Source organism: Pogona vitticeps, chromosome 2 (genome assembly GCF_051106095.1).
Source record: "Pogona vitticeps strain Pit_001003342236 chromosome 2, PviZW2.1, whole genome shotgun sequence".
NCBI classification, from domain to species: Eukaryota; Metazoa; Chordata; class Lepidosauria; order Squamata; family Agamidae; genus Pogona; species Pogona vitticeps.
The window spans coordinates 270,523,469-270,535,491 of NC_135784.1; the positions used below are offsets into that span (position 1 = coordinate 270,523,469).

General features: G+C 42.0%; 1 long non-coding RNA gene across 1 annotated transcript; it reads right to left on the minus strand.

The window, feature by feature from the left end:
• Window positions 1-521: 521 nt before the first annotated feature.
• LOC140704947 (uncharacterized) lies at window positions 522-5,331 on the minus strand. Its single transcript, XR_012084483.2, has 2 exons — window positions 4,343-5,331; window positions 522-679 (listed from the first exon to the last, which is right to left on the minus strand). It is a non-coding gene; the product is annotated as an uncharacterized LOC140704947 (long non-coding RNA).
• Between the last annotated feature and the right edge of the window lie 6,692 nt (window positions 5,332-12,023).

Consider the following 12,023-nt stretch of genomic DNA (forward strand, 5'->3'; position numbering starts at 1 on the left):
TACGTGGGATCTTGAGGGTTTTAAGTTTTAACCTGCAAACTGCCCAGGGTAATGCTTGCAGGACTAGGACAGCATATAAACCAAATAATTAATAAATAAACAAATAAACCCTGGATTTACTGAGATCTAGCCTTTCGACCTCCTCATCCCCAACCCCAAGCAAAGCCCAGGCAAAGATTTAGGAGCATCTGAAAAACACCTCAAGTCCGACTCTCCCCAGCCCTAACGTGAGAATCCCCTGTGATCTGATTTGGGGCCCTTGTGTGCCCAAAGAGCCGTGCTCTAAGCTCTCCAGGTTTAATCATCACTGTCCAACGGCCCAGCTACAAGTCTGAGTGCTTTCGTTACATTTTGAGGTGGAAAATCTGGCCTGAAATGCGAATGGTGGGATGCAGAGGTGAAGCTTGACCAAGACCCAGCCATTTTAGTTCTCTGATTGGGGAGACAACGGGAGCACAGCAATATTATGTGGGAGAGGGGTGGGCAAGTTGGTGGGAAAATGGGGAATAAAGAGACCGAGAACGAGTTAATTATCTTTATAAGGAAGGAAATTAATCCTTGCTTGGGTGTGATCTCATCTCACAGGACGGATGGGAGAGAGGGGAAAGCTTTGACTCGAGAATTACCAGCCTCGTGTGGGATGAATGACAGACCTCGGCGCATACGGTGTGTAGGGGACCTGTAAAGTGAAAAAAATAAAATAAAGCCTCGACTCGCATTTACAGCAGATGAGAGACAAAACAGGTTGTGTCTGTCTAGGACTGTGGGGTGGAAGTGCTGCTCTCCTTCATATCTGGAAACTTAACGTATGCACCTAACAAGGGAAAGAACTGGGATGTCGCCTCCCGCCTCAAGTCTCTTTGATTGTTAGACTCCAAGGAACCCCATCTGATCTATTAACTCCGATATACTAAATGGATTTGAAATGTAAAAGAAGAAAAATGCACTTGCGTAGATAAGTCTCTGCGGATTAAGTCTGATCAGAGTAAATAAATTGCCACCATACCTGTGTCACATGTTAAACATTTATATGCATATCTTTAGAAGTAAGCTTGTACTGCTACTTCAGCATTTCACTCCTTCCAGGCTGCCTTATGGTCTTTCACTAATAGTTAAATTCTAGAAACAGCCCCTTTCAACTGCACTTAAGAAAAAGGTTTAAAAAAATAGTTTTCTTTCACTTCCACACAGAGACACGCAATTATATATCAGTGTACACTAACACATGTTCACTTTAACATAGATATTTCAAGCTACACATAAATTTGTTTTAATATAAAAGACTATCCTTTTCCTCATACTTAATAAGAGATTGTACAGCACGTGATAGCTGGAAAGACACGGAGCAGTAAAGCAGTTGTTCGTTTTTAAAAATATATTATCTTGAACTTTAATTGTTAAAAGAAATAAATGAAATTTGGGTTTTGTCTACATTTTGACAGAAAGAGTAATTTAATATGCTTTCACTTTCATATAACAGTTGTTGTCAATGATGTCCTTATCAATAACTGGACGTCAATGGCAATTGTCAACAGTGACTGTTTATTTCACTGATAAATACCTTAACATAATTATGGCTTCATCATATTTTCCAGTATAAATTTTAAAGACTGCATTTTAAGCCAGTTCAAAAATTTTGAAGTGAGATATTTTGGCATATGTGTAGAGACAACAACATGTACTTGATACCACAATTGTACATTCATTCAGTAATAATAATAATAATAATAAGCAATAATGCCTTTAGGATAGTTGCTTTTGCAGATGTCCTTGTTTAGTCATTTCCAGCACCAAGTCGTGGACAGTCTGAAGAGGAAGGTGTAGGTTCCTCTCCATACCACTGTATGGGGCTGATAGTGACACAAACAATCAGATCAAATATAGAAGAAAAATGTGCATACATGTGTGTGAGAGGGGAGGTGTTCCAGATTAAAATCCTACTTGTCCTTATTAAGGCGTATGTTTCATTGAACTCAATGGGCCTTGAAATGAGTAACCATGAATTTCCAAATATATTCTTTTTAGAAATAGTATTATTAGCAAGTTACCCTTTCTTCTTTGCTGGCAACAAGGAGAACAACTATAAATAAATTATTCAATGATACAGGGAGCACAAAAGTTAAATTGGAAGGGGGGATGATAATTCATTCCTAAGTCTTGAGCTGGAGATGAAGTACATGAAGTCTTCAGAAGAAAATTAAAAAGTCAGAATGTCTCATCAGGTTTCAGTGTTATCATTACATATTAGCTGATAGTAAACAGATCGCAGCTCACAGCCAAAAGGCTACAAGATTACAAATGTGAAAACAGTTAAAGCTTTTCTAGGAACAAAGCAGAAGAATTTCCTACAACAGTTTACTTGTATAAAAAGGAGAGGGACAAGTTTGCTGTAGAGTATGAAAGGCCAGGAAGGCATCACCCCATAGTAGACTGTGTTTGGGGCCACAGAAGATGATGAAAAAAAAATCATAAAGAGGGGGGAGTGAGTGGAAACATGCAGGGAATAAAATGACATCCACAAGATGGCTGCCTTTTCAGCTTCTCTTCCTGGCTGTAGCCTAATTTCTACACATAAATTAATTTAAAGGCATTGTTTAGTAATGCAATGAGAAATAAAAAGGAGTAGGAATGACTGTCCTAAAAAGTCTGCAGGTGTGTCTATATATGTGTTATGTGTACACATGCACAGTCTATTGACATTTATACAAGTGTATATTAAAATGTGTAATACTGTACACATCACTCGTTATGTTAGGTCTCTCTCCACGCCTCTGTATGGGACTGATAGTGACAAACAATCAAATGAAATGCAGGAGGGGTGTGTGTGTGTGTGTGTGTGTGTGTGTGTGTGTGTGTGTGTGTGTGTGTGTGTGTGTGTAATAGAGGAGGGCTTTGGAAAAGAAGCTTGAATAAAGCAATATAGCAAGTGAGATTACATCACCTCTCCTTTTTTAAGGGGGAAGAGAAAGGGGAGTTAATAGTATATGTTGGATTCTTTCTTAGATACATATTTGCATATCTAATCTCTCCCAACAATTATGAAAAATGTCTCCCCCTCGCCTTTAAAAACCATTCTGATCTACAAATGTTTACTAGCACTCTTTCTCCAAAACCAGTTTTAGCTGGGCACAGATATTCAACCCATTATGATACATCCCAGCCAGTTGCATGTTTCAACAAAAGTAAGATGGGCAACAACTGTAAACAGGGTGTGTGCTTGTTTTAAAAGAACCCATTGAATGAATCAGGGAGGTGAAAAGGTTACTCTGGGAGTTGACACTGCAGCAGAAAACAAAGCCAACAGTTCAGTTCCAATAGGAAATATAATAAAAACCCCTTTATCTAAAAGCCATCAGGGACAAGCACCCAATACAAGTTAACAAGCAGGAACTGATAAGATAACATTTATACGAGGTCAGAAGTCAAATGCCAGTCAAAGGCGTTTAACCTCTTGGGTCATCAATAGGAACAGTTAAAACACATAGATGGTTATTTATCGGATTTTGAAGGTACCTGATCATTGTCAGAGGCTTAACGGGATGAATCAAGTAATGGGGATTTACACAAGGCGGACTTTGTAGTTGTCGTTAACACACCAGTCAACCCCCCCATCATTCTTCAAAAAAGTGGGGGGGGGAGAAAGGAAGGGAGAAAAAGAGAGGGAGAAGTCTCTTTCTGTCAGGCATGAATCTTGACCCTCAAGAAGGCAGATCAATGCCGAAAACATTAGGAATTGTTTTAAACAGGAGGACACCAGCCACGCAGACACTCACACAGCCTACTTAAAATCCAAAGGAACTGAACGCCTTTTCCATGCAAACGAAGGAATAGGGAACCTTCGGAGTGTAAGATCTTCCCAGGCTGAATTCCCTACGTACCCCATCCCCCCACTCCTCGAAAATATGACTACATCGAATCCTGCTGTTAAATGAAGGGGCGCGTTCGGAGGCGAGTCTTCCCCTATCTAAAATTCGTTTTCGTCTGTGTATCATTCGGCAATATTCAATATTCCTTAATAGCACCCTTGTTCCTAACCTGAAAGAAAACCTTGCCATGTTTCCGCTCTCTTGCAGAGTTCCAATTGGAATTTTATGATCGAGATAAATATACATTTTGACCAGCGTTTTGGAGAGTCAGTTTAACAAAAAAGGGAAAACGCAAAATCAAGAAAGAGACAGAAAAAAAAAATCTGGTTGCAAGGCCACTGTTAGGCCTGCTGCTTTCCTAACCACGGTTTTAACAAGACACGCCAGACGAATATCATTGTGGATTCCAAGTGCTTTTAAATATTTATCAGAAGCATTTTATCGCCAGATTCAAATGACACCTGAAGTGCACTCACCTTTATTGACAATCTCTGTTCTGAAAGTCCATTTGCTTCCCGAAAGCCCCCCAAGCAGAACAACAAAGACTACAACCCGTTTTCATTCAGTTAATGTTTAGTTGGGGGGGGGGGGTTAAACTCTCAGCAACCTTAATCAGCATGCTGATTGCATCGTCAACTAACAAATAATTTACTACTCTGAGCATTGCATTCCATTAAAAGCTCATTAAATTTTCTGTTCTCCAATGGGAGCTTCCGCTTTTCGACGGCATCCTTTTGGCTCAGAATTATTTCTTATTCAATTTTCGCAATATCCCCCCCCGATCATAAGCGAACATTTCGAGAAAAAACGCACAACCAGAAAAGATACCAAGGGGGTAACACCTCGGGTTTCCACCCCTTAGTTGATAGGTGCGTGATGATTCTGGCGGGGGAAAGTGTTCTCCCGACCAGTTTAACTTTTGCTATTGACCTTTCCCTCGTGGCACAGGGACGTTCTCAAGAGGGTTTGATCAGGGTTGGATGTCACTATCCCCAGACGGGCTTCCCTTGCTTACAAATTGTGCGAAGGACCCATTGCCATTTTTGCAAGCCGCTCACAGTTTGAAACTAGGCATTAACTTTGTACCTTGCTCAACCTGAGTACAGAACTTAGTTCATATGTCGCGGGGGGGGGGAGGGAGGAGGAGCGTCCATATTCTTCCTCAGTCCCTTGTCTAGTAAACTGCACATAATGATTATATTTAATAAGTAAAAAGCAAGGAAATGTCAGCTCCTAAATTAACATGCATTTGGGCTTGCTAATTGTGCTCGTTGCAAATTTGGGTCATTTTGCATGAGTGACTCTAATAGAAGGGCTGAGATTGCCATAGAGCGGGGTGGATTCCTGATTCCCTGTGCTAATCTTGAACTCCCTGATTGTGTCAGGTGCAGTTCTGTATGCTCCAGCAGCTGGCTCTTCCTCATCAATGCAAATAAGGCAACTCCTACAATCAAAGCCTCGTGAGTCGAAAGCCTGATTGCTGAGGGCAGGCAAAAGCAAGCGCGCGCGCGCGCACGCACACACACACACACACACACGGAAGGGGGGCGGGGAGAGAGAGAGAGAGACGTATGTATACAGAGACGCTTTCAAAATCAGGATAACTGACAAGACAACAGCAATGTCCCGCCAGTTGAAAATTAACCAAAACAAAGGAAGCCGCCGGCGGTTTGCTTCGTGTGCGCCTCTGGCGGTGTGTGCATCAACTGTGTACACACGTTGGAAAATGCCGCGCTTGATCTTTGCAAGGAGGGGCTGGTGTGTGTACGCGTCCTCCTGAACTTTAATCAATTCCGCCACTGGGGAGAACCCCTCTCAGCAGCCACCCAGCCCCACGACCAGCAAGCAGCCGCCCACTCTCTGCAAAGCACAGGGTGATCATCCATGGACCCATCTTGAGTATTTACGCACGAGCACCCACCCACCTACCCACCGCCCCATCTCTGTCCAGGGCGGCGCGCACGGGGCGTGGGGGGGGGGAAAGGAAGCCCCTGGTGAGCAATGCGGGGGGTGATCCCGCTTGGCTTCCCCGCTGGGACGGCCTTCAGGCCGGAGGCTTCCGGGAGGGGGCCTCGAGGTGCGCTTCTCGACCGGCCGAAAGGAAGCGCCCCCTCCGCCGCCGCCGCCCCCCCGTCCGCCTGGCGACCGAGGGCTGCCCACCTCGGGCGGTTCTCTTCGGAGAAAGGCAAGGCCGAGGGCGCCAGCTCTTGCGCCTCTTTCGTCCTGGCACACCTCTCTCGCAGGAACCGGGCGGGACGCGCCCCCCTCCCTGAGCGAAAGGGGCCATCTATAGTTCTCCCTTGTTCGCAGACCCGAGCAAGCTTGACTCCCAAGGAGCGCCGCCGCTTCTCTTGCACACGAGGGGACGGTCCCCCACAAGCCCCACTCTTAGGTCCCTTCCCCAGCTCTAGACGTTCATAATCTTTGGGGTCGGGCAAAACGCTAAACTTGCAGGCTTTCTGGAAAAAGAACAATAAACCCACAGAGAGATGATGCTAAGGGACCGGCCCCTCTCCTGTGCCGGGTTCCAGGTTTTTGTTCCCCTCTAGGAAACACGCAGACTTTCCAGTTAGACAGATCTCTTCGTCAGAAGAAACGAGCAGCAGTTTCAGGGTTGTCGTTTTTTTCGCCCTGCAGAGTTTCTGTGGAATAAATTCAGCTGCAGGTTCCGACTGGAGTAGACCTATTGAATAAATGAGTCTCTAAATTGACATGTGTGTTGATTCAAAGGAGCCACTTCCGTTGGGACTAAAAACTGGATTTTAGACCTGTGTCACTGGCAGCTTCAGACCAGACGGTAGTTCAACAGAGGCAACTACCTCTGGCACAGAAGGAAAAGGAGTATTTGTTGAATGTTCGCTTGAAAACTCTGAGGTAGACGTTCAAGTCGGAGGACTTCTGTCAGAGATGTCCAGAAGTCCAAACAACCCAGCAGCCTCTTTAAGGCGCTTTAGTGTCTGTGCTGCTGTCAAGAGCGAGGGGCATCTCCTCCGCGAAATAAAACAAACGGAGACCAGCGCCGAGAGAGATTCGTGACAAAGATTAGCTGAAACTGACGAGGTTTCTCTATCTGAGGTGAACGAGTCTTCCAACTTCATCCTTTACAATGACGACGCTCCAGAGGAAGAAAAGGGGAAGAGCCCCGATTTTGTTCTCCCTTTCCTGCGGCTGCTGGGACAAGAAAGGACGGGACAACCGTGCCAAGCGCATCCTCCGGGGTGCGAAAACAGAGCAGCTACTTCCGCTTGGCCTCGGAGCCTCGACCAACTTTCGCCCACCGCCTTTGAAGTGCAAAGCAGAAGGGAGAGCCTCATGGGATCCACCTGTAACCCGCCTGTCATCGCTGCTCCCACCGATTTTCTCCCTCCCTCACACCGAGGTTTTTGCCTCTGCCATAGACTTAAAAGCTATTTCCCCTGAAAACACTGTTTGCCAAACGGTTAGGGTCCAGTCGGTTAATTAGTTAAAATCCATAAAACCCATTTGGTCGGTTGTAAATGTACCTCCGATTAACGTCTCAGGAAGCAGACTTTGATTTTTATTTTATTTTTTTAACAAAATGGTCAGTTCTCTTACATAGAAACATGTAAGCAAGCTGTGCTCTGATTGAAGAAATCTTTGCTGATTAAACTGGGTGCGTTTTTAGAAGATGAGTTAATCGATTATATCTTAATAGATTTGCATCTGTGGAAACGAAAGTTCTAAAAGCTGCGTTCTCAGAAGGATGCTCTATCTTGGCACAGGAGAGTGGGTTTATTTCAGACTCCCAGGTTCCATTCTCTCTGCCTCAAAATAAAAAAGAAAAAATTTACAACCTCAAGGTGCACCATTGAAGTCATGTGCAAAACGGAGCCATACATGCAGTTCAGCGAACGAACAAGATGCCTCTGGACCCATAGCCCAGAATAAGTGCTGGAACTACTGTAATTTTGTAGTCCTTTTAAGGAAAAGAAAAACAAAACAAAACAAGACTTCTTGTTTATTCCACCCAAGTTTTTTTATGCTGCCAGCCTAAAACGTATATGAGGATTTCTACTACTGACGTGAGGCTTTTTCTTTTGTTTGTTCCTTCTGTTACCAAACAATTCAGAATTAGAACTCCTAGAAAATCGACTGCAAATTACTCAGAGCTCTAACAATAGATTCCAATCTTAGGAACAGGGTAGGAATTCCTGTTTCCTGAGTTATGTGTTTCATAGCCTGACATGCAGTCAGCGGCTGAAAGTGCATGTGATTGAATTATTGGCTTTGTGCACATTTGGAGCTGTTGCTTTGTGCTTCTGGCACCCTGTAGCATCCAGGATTAGGGTACATTGATAGGAATAGCCTTGGAAATCCTGTAGGGGCAACACTTTTCCAGAGTTAAATTCCACCCCCTCCCCAGATGAGGGAATGCCTTTTTCAAGGTAGACTTTGCCATTAAAAAATGATCATAATAAAATAAATGCTTTACACCACAGTCTTGCTGAGAGTGTCAAAGATACAGCCAGTCCACAACCAACCTAATTGCATTAACCAAAGCTTAATGTGTATGTATAACATATTAACATGAAAAGATGATGACCAAACTGAACAGAATACAGGTGCAATGTCCTTCCCTCCAAAACCTTTTAATATTCCCTTGCAGACATATCAGGGGTCTACAAACTTTCTCCCCAATAAGTTGTGTTCTATAACTGGAAGAATATATATTCCCACATGGAAGTCATTCAGAAATGTTAAACACCATCTGCCGTCTGAAGTGGCACAACCCAGAATTCTACCACTTCAGTCAACAATTTCATTCTCCTGCATGTGTAGCTTAGACTTAGGTCAAGAGCATGAGGTTGACACCTATGAGAATATGACTTTTGTTCTCATTGGGACAAAGTGGGGCTTTTGATTTAATCTGCTTGCTTGGTATTCTTTGTAACAGAGTGGCTGGGATCCAGCATTGTTGTTCTGCTGAGATGCAGTTCTGGCAACAGAATATAGAGGGGGTGATCTCCCCTCTTTCCCACAGACCCCTAAATAATGCCAAAATCTGCTCTGGAAGGCAATTTTGGGCAGTGAGCAAGGCCAGAAAAGACAAAGGACAAGACCGCTTAAGCTAGCTGAAGTGTATTACTGCCAGTATTCTCTTTTGAAAATGATAGTCTAAGCAAAGTTACTGATTTTGGAACTACAGCTCCCAGAAGTCTAGATGGAAGATTTTTGAGTATATTGGGAGCCCTGCCCTTTGGTTCAAAAGTACATTTTCAAAGCTCTGCAGCAGACCCAGTGTCAGAATATGGCATCCTTGGATAGTAAGTTATGGGGGACCATCAAACTTAGTCCTGGTACCTGGCTATGGCACCTCTTTGAGGTGGTTATACCTAGGATTTGCTATAAGAATGACTTGGAGTGATGCTATATTAGGACACGGTGAGGAATTAAAAGGAAACATCTGGACATCTAGCAATTATTCAAATGGATACTAGTGGTAAGCACCAGGTAAGCTTCACTACAGCCAGGAGGATGGGTGGTGGCTTGCCTGCCAACCTGGAATATGGATTTACAACAAACCCAGGCAAGACCACTGGGACCCCTTCTCTAATTGTATTGTCTTATAAAATTCTCCTCATCAATCTGTGACTGTTTCCTCTATTTCTTAGAAAATGCAAGGCTTACTCCAGTCCACTGAGAAGCAGCTGCATTGCTTTCCCTAGATTCAGAGATGTGTGTGTGGATTTGACATCACATTTTGCAAATAGAGAGGGGACAGAATATTGCCAGTATTTATATTGGTTGAAGATGAGAAGGGAGCAGGGGGGTGGCAGGGTGAAATGCAGATGACTTGAGTTGTGAAGGCTGGTGGCTGAGAACAGAAAATTTCAGGGGGGAAAACTTCCTGCCAGGACCACCCCCACTCCACTTTTTAAAATGGATTTTTGGGGAACACTGGGGAGAAATGTGTTAAATATTTTTATCTTTTGAAATGGATTTAACACTTTTCAAGACAAGATTTTACTCCAAATGTTTGGCATCAAAGTTTTTTTTAAACGTGAGATACTATGTGTACATATAGCATTAAGAAATGATCATTATTGTATCTACTGCAGAGTTCAGTGTAGTTTTCAAATGTAATATAATGGCCAGAATCCTATTTGTTATTTATGACAACATAAATGGAATGGCATAAATCACAATGTCAAATTGGTAATTAACAAGTCAGCACTTGTATTCCTTACTGAGCATTAATTCACATAACAGGCCTACAATGAGGAATGTAAGTAGTGACTTGTTTACTGGTGGCAGTTCACTGCTTCTGTTTACATAATTGCACTTTCACTGGTGTAAATAAAAGTGATACAGTAAATTTACATCCTAACTATACTGACTCAAGAAAAGTTCCATTAAACAGTATGGGCCTTATCTCCACATAAGGATGCATATGATTCTGTCATACTCGTATAATCTGTTGGGGACACATACACTAAAAGGTGGCCTAATTTTTTAATATATATATCAATAAAATTGTTCTGTAAATTTAATAAATATATCCAAAATACAATATTATATCCCACATTATAATAATATATTTCATGTTGTAAATAGGGTTCCATAAATTTAGGTGTAATTTTTAATACACCTTTTCAATTTTTCCAAAACCATTCCATTTTCCCAGTCACAAACCTCGGGAGAAAAATTCTGTATTTCTCCCATAGCTTCAGCTTTCTTGATCAATTATGTCTCTGTTCATGACATTTGTGAAAAGAGATGAGGATCTCAGTAAAAGAGTTGTGCCTTTTAATAGAGACCAAAGACTCAGACACAGGGATGATATGTCCAAAAGCTGTTTTGTAATGTGTGGTGGTGGTGATGTAGTAATTGGCTTAAAATCTGCTTCAGATAAAGCAGACCTTTTCTGTGCGAATGATACAAAATATATAAGAAGTCTGCCAGGTAATGAAGATTAGATGATGATGATGATGATGATGACCTCCTCCCAATATCTATTAACTGCATTTTAAAAATTGATACAAGGATATTTAAAGCTGCAGTTCTGTTTCACATACATGCTAACATCTATAGAAAAGCCCCAAAGCACTTAAAGTGGCATGTGTGAAACTTGCTCAACGTCTCCTCCTCCAATTTCCCAGTTAATATTAACAAAGATCGACTAAAATGGCTCTCCCTCTGGAATCTGATTCTTTGAGCAACCTATATAATCTAGATATCTTAGTATCTGGATCACAATGTGCTTGAATTTTAAGGAGCTCTCTGAAATGCTAATTGCAGCTGTTCCAAACCTAATTAATATCCCCACACAAAAAGACCCAAATGCTTTCCTCGCATGTGTTGCTCTTCAGAATTTTGCTGGATTATTTTTAAAGAAAAGAGAAATGTTGACCAGCCCCTGGACTGATTAAACTGAACTATGTTGGTTTTTGCTTCATCTTCATTTTAAAAGTGATTTCAGTGATTGCAATTAGTAAGTTTTAAATTGGCTAGGTGAGGATTTTACATAAATTAAATGAATGCAGTAATTTATTAAATTGAGAAATGAAAACATTATAATGCACATAGAACTGAAGTGCCAACTAGTACAAAAACACCTTTCTCTAAGTGTTAAGGCACAAAAGGCTTTTTAAAATAATGGAATGAATGCATAATAAACAAGGAACTAACTTTAAAGTGGGGTAGCTTGTGTTTCTTGTGTAGGACAGGTGCTTAGCCAAAAATGTTGAGGTGAGCTCCATGCTTAGACCATCGGTAAACTATGCCTTCAATTAGGAAAAATAAAAAGCAATTATAAGATGACTGGCAAGCTTCTATTATATAAGAAACTTGTTCGTCCCCTTAGCTTACATGTTAAGAAGCAAACATAAGAACAGTCTCAGGTATCCTAGCTGCATCCATCTCACCGTGTAGCATTTTATTTGCAAAATACAGTTCAGTGTGGTCTCAGTGAATTTTCAAAAGTCTGCATTTTGGATCATAGGAATTACACTAAGTCAGTCTTTAAACTTGCAGTGTAACTGTGGCTAACATTATGCAGATGCAATTGTGGAAAAGGAATAAAACTCCTTCAGCAGCAGCACCATTAAGTAGCCCTGCAAATGGATTCTCATATACCTTTCTGCATTCACTATGACTTAAATCTATTTGGTAGATCCCAGGTTTAATGAATCAGTG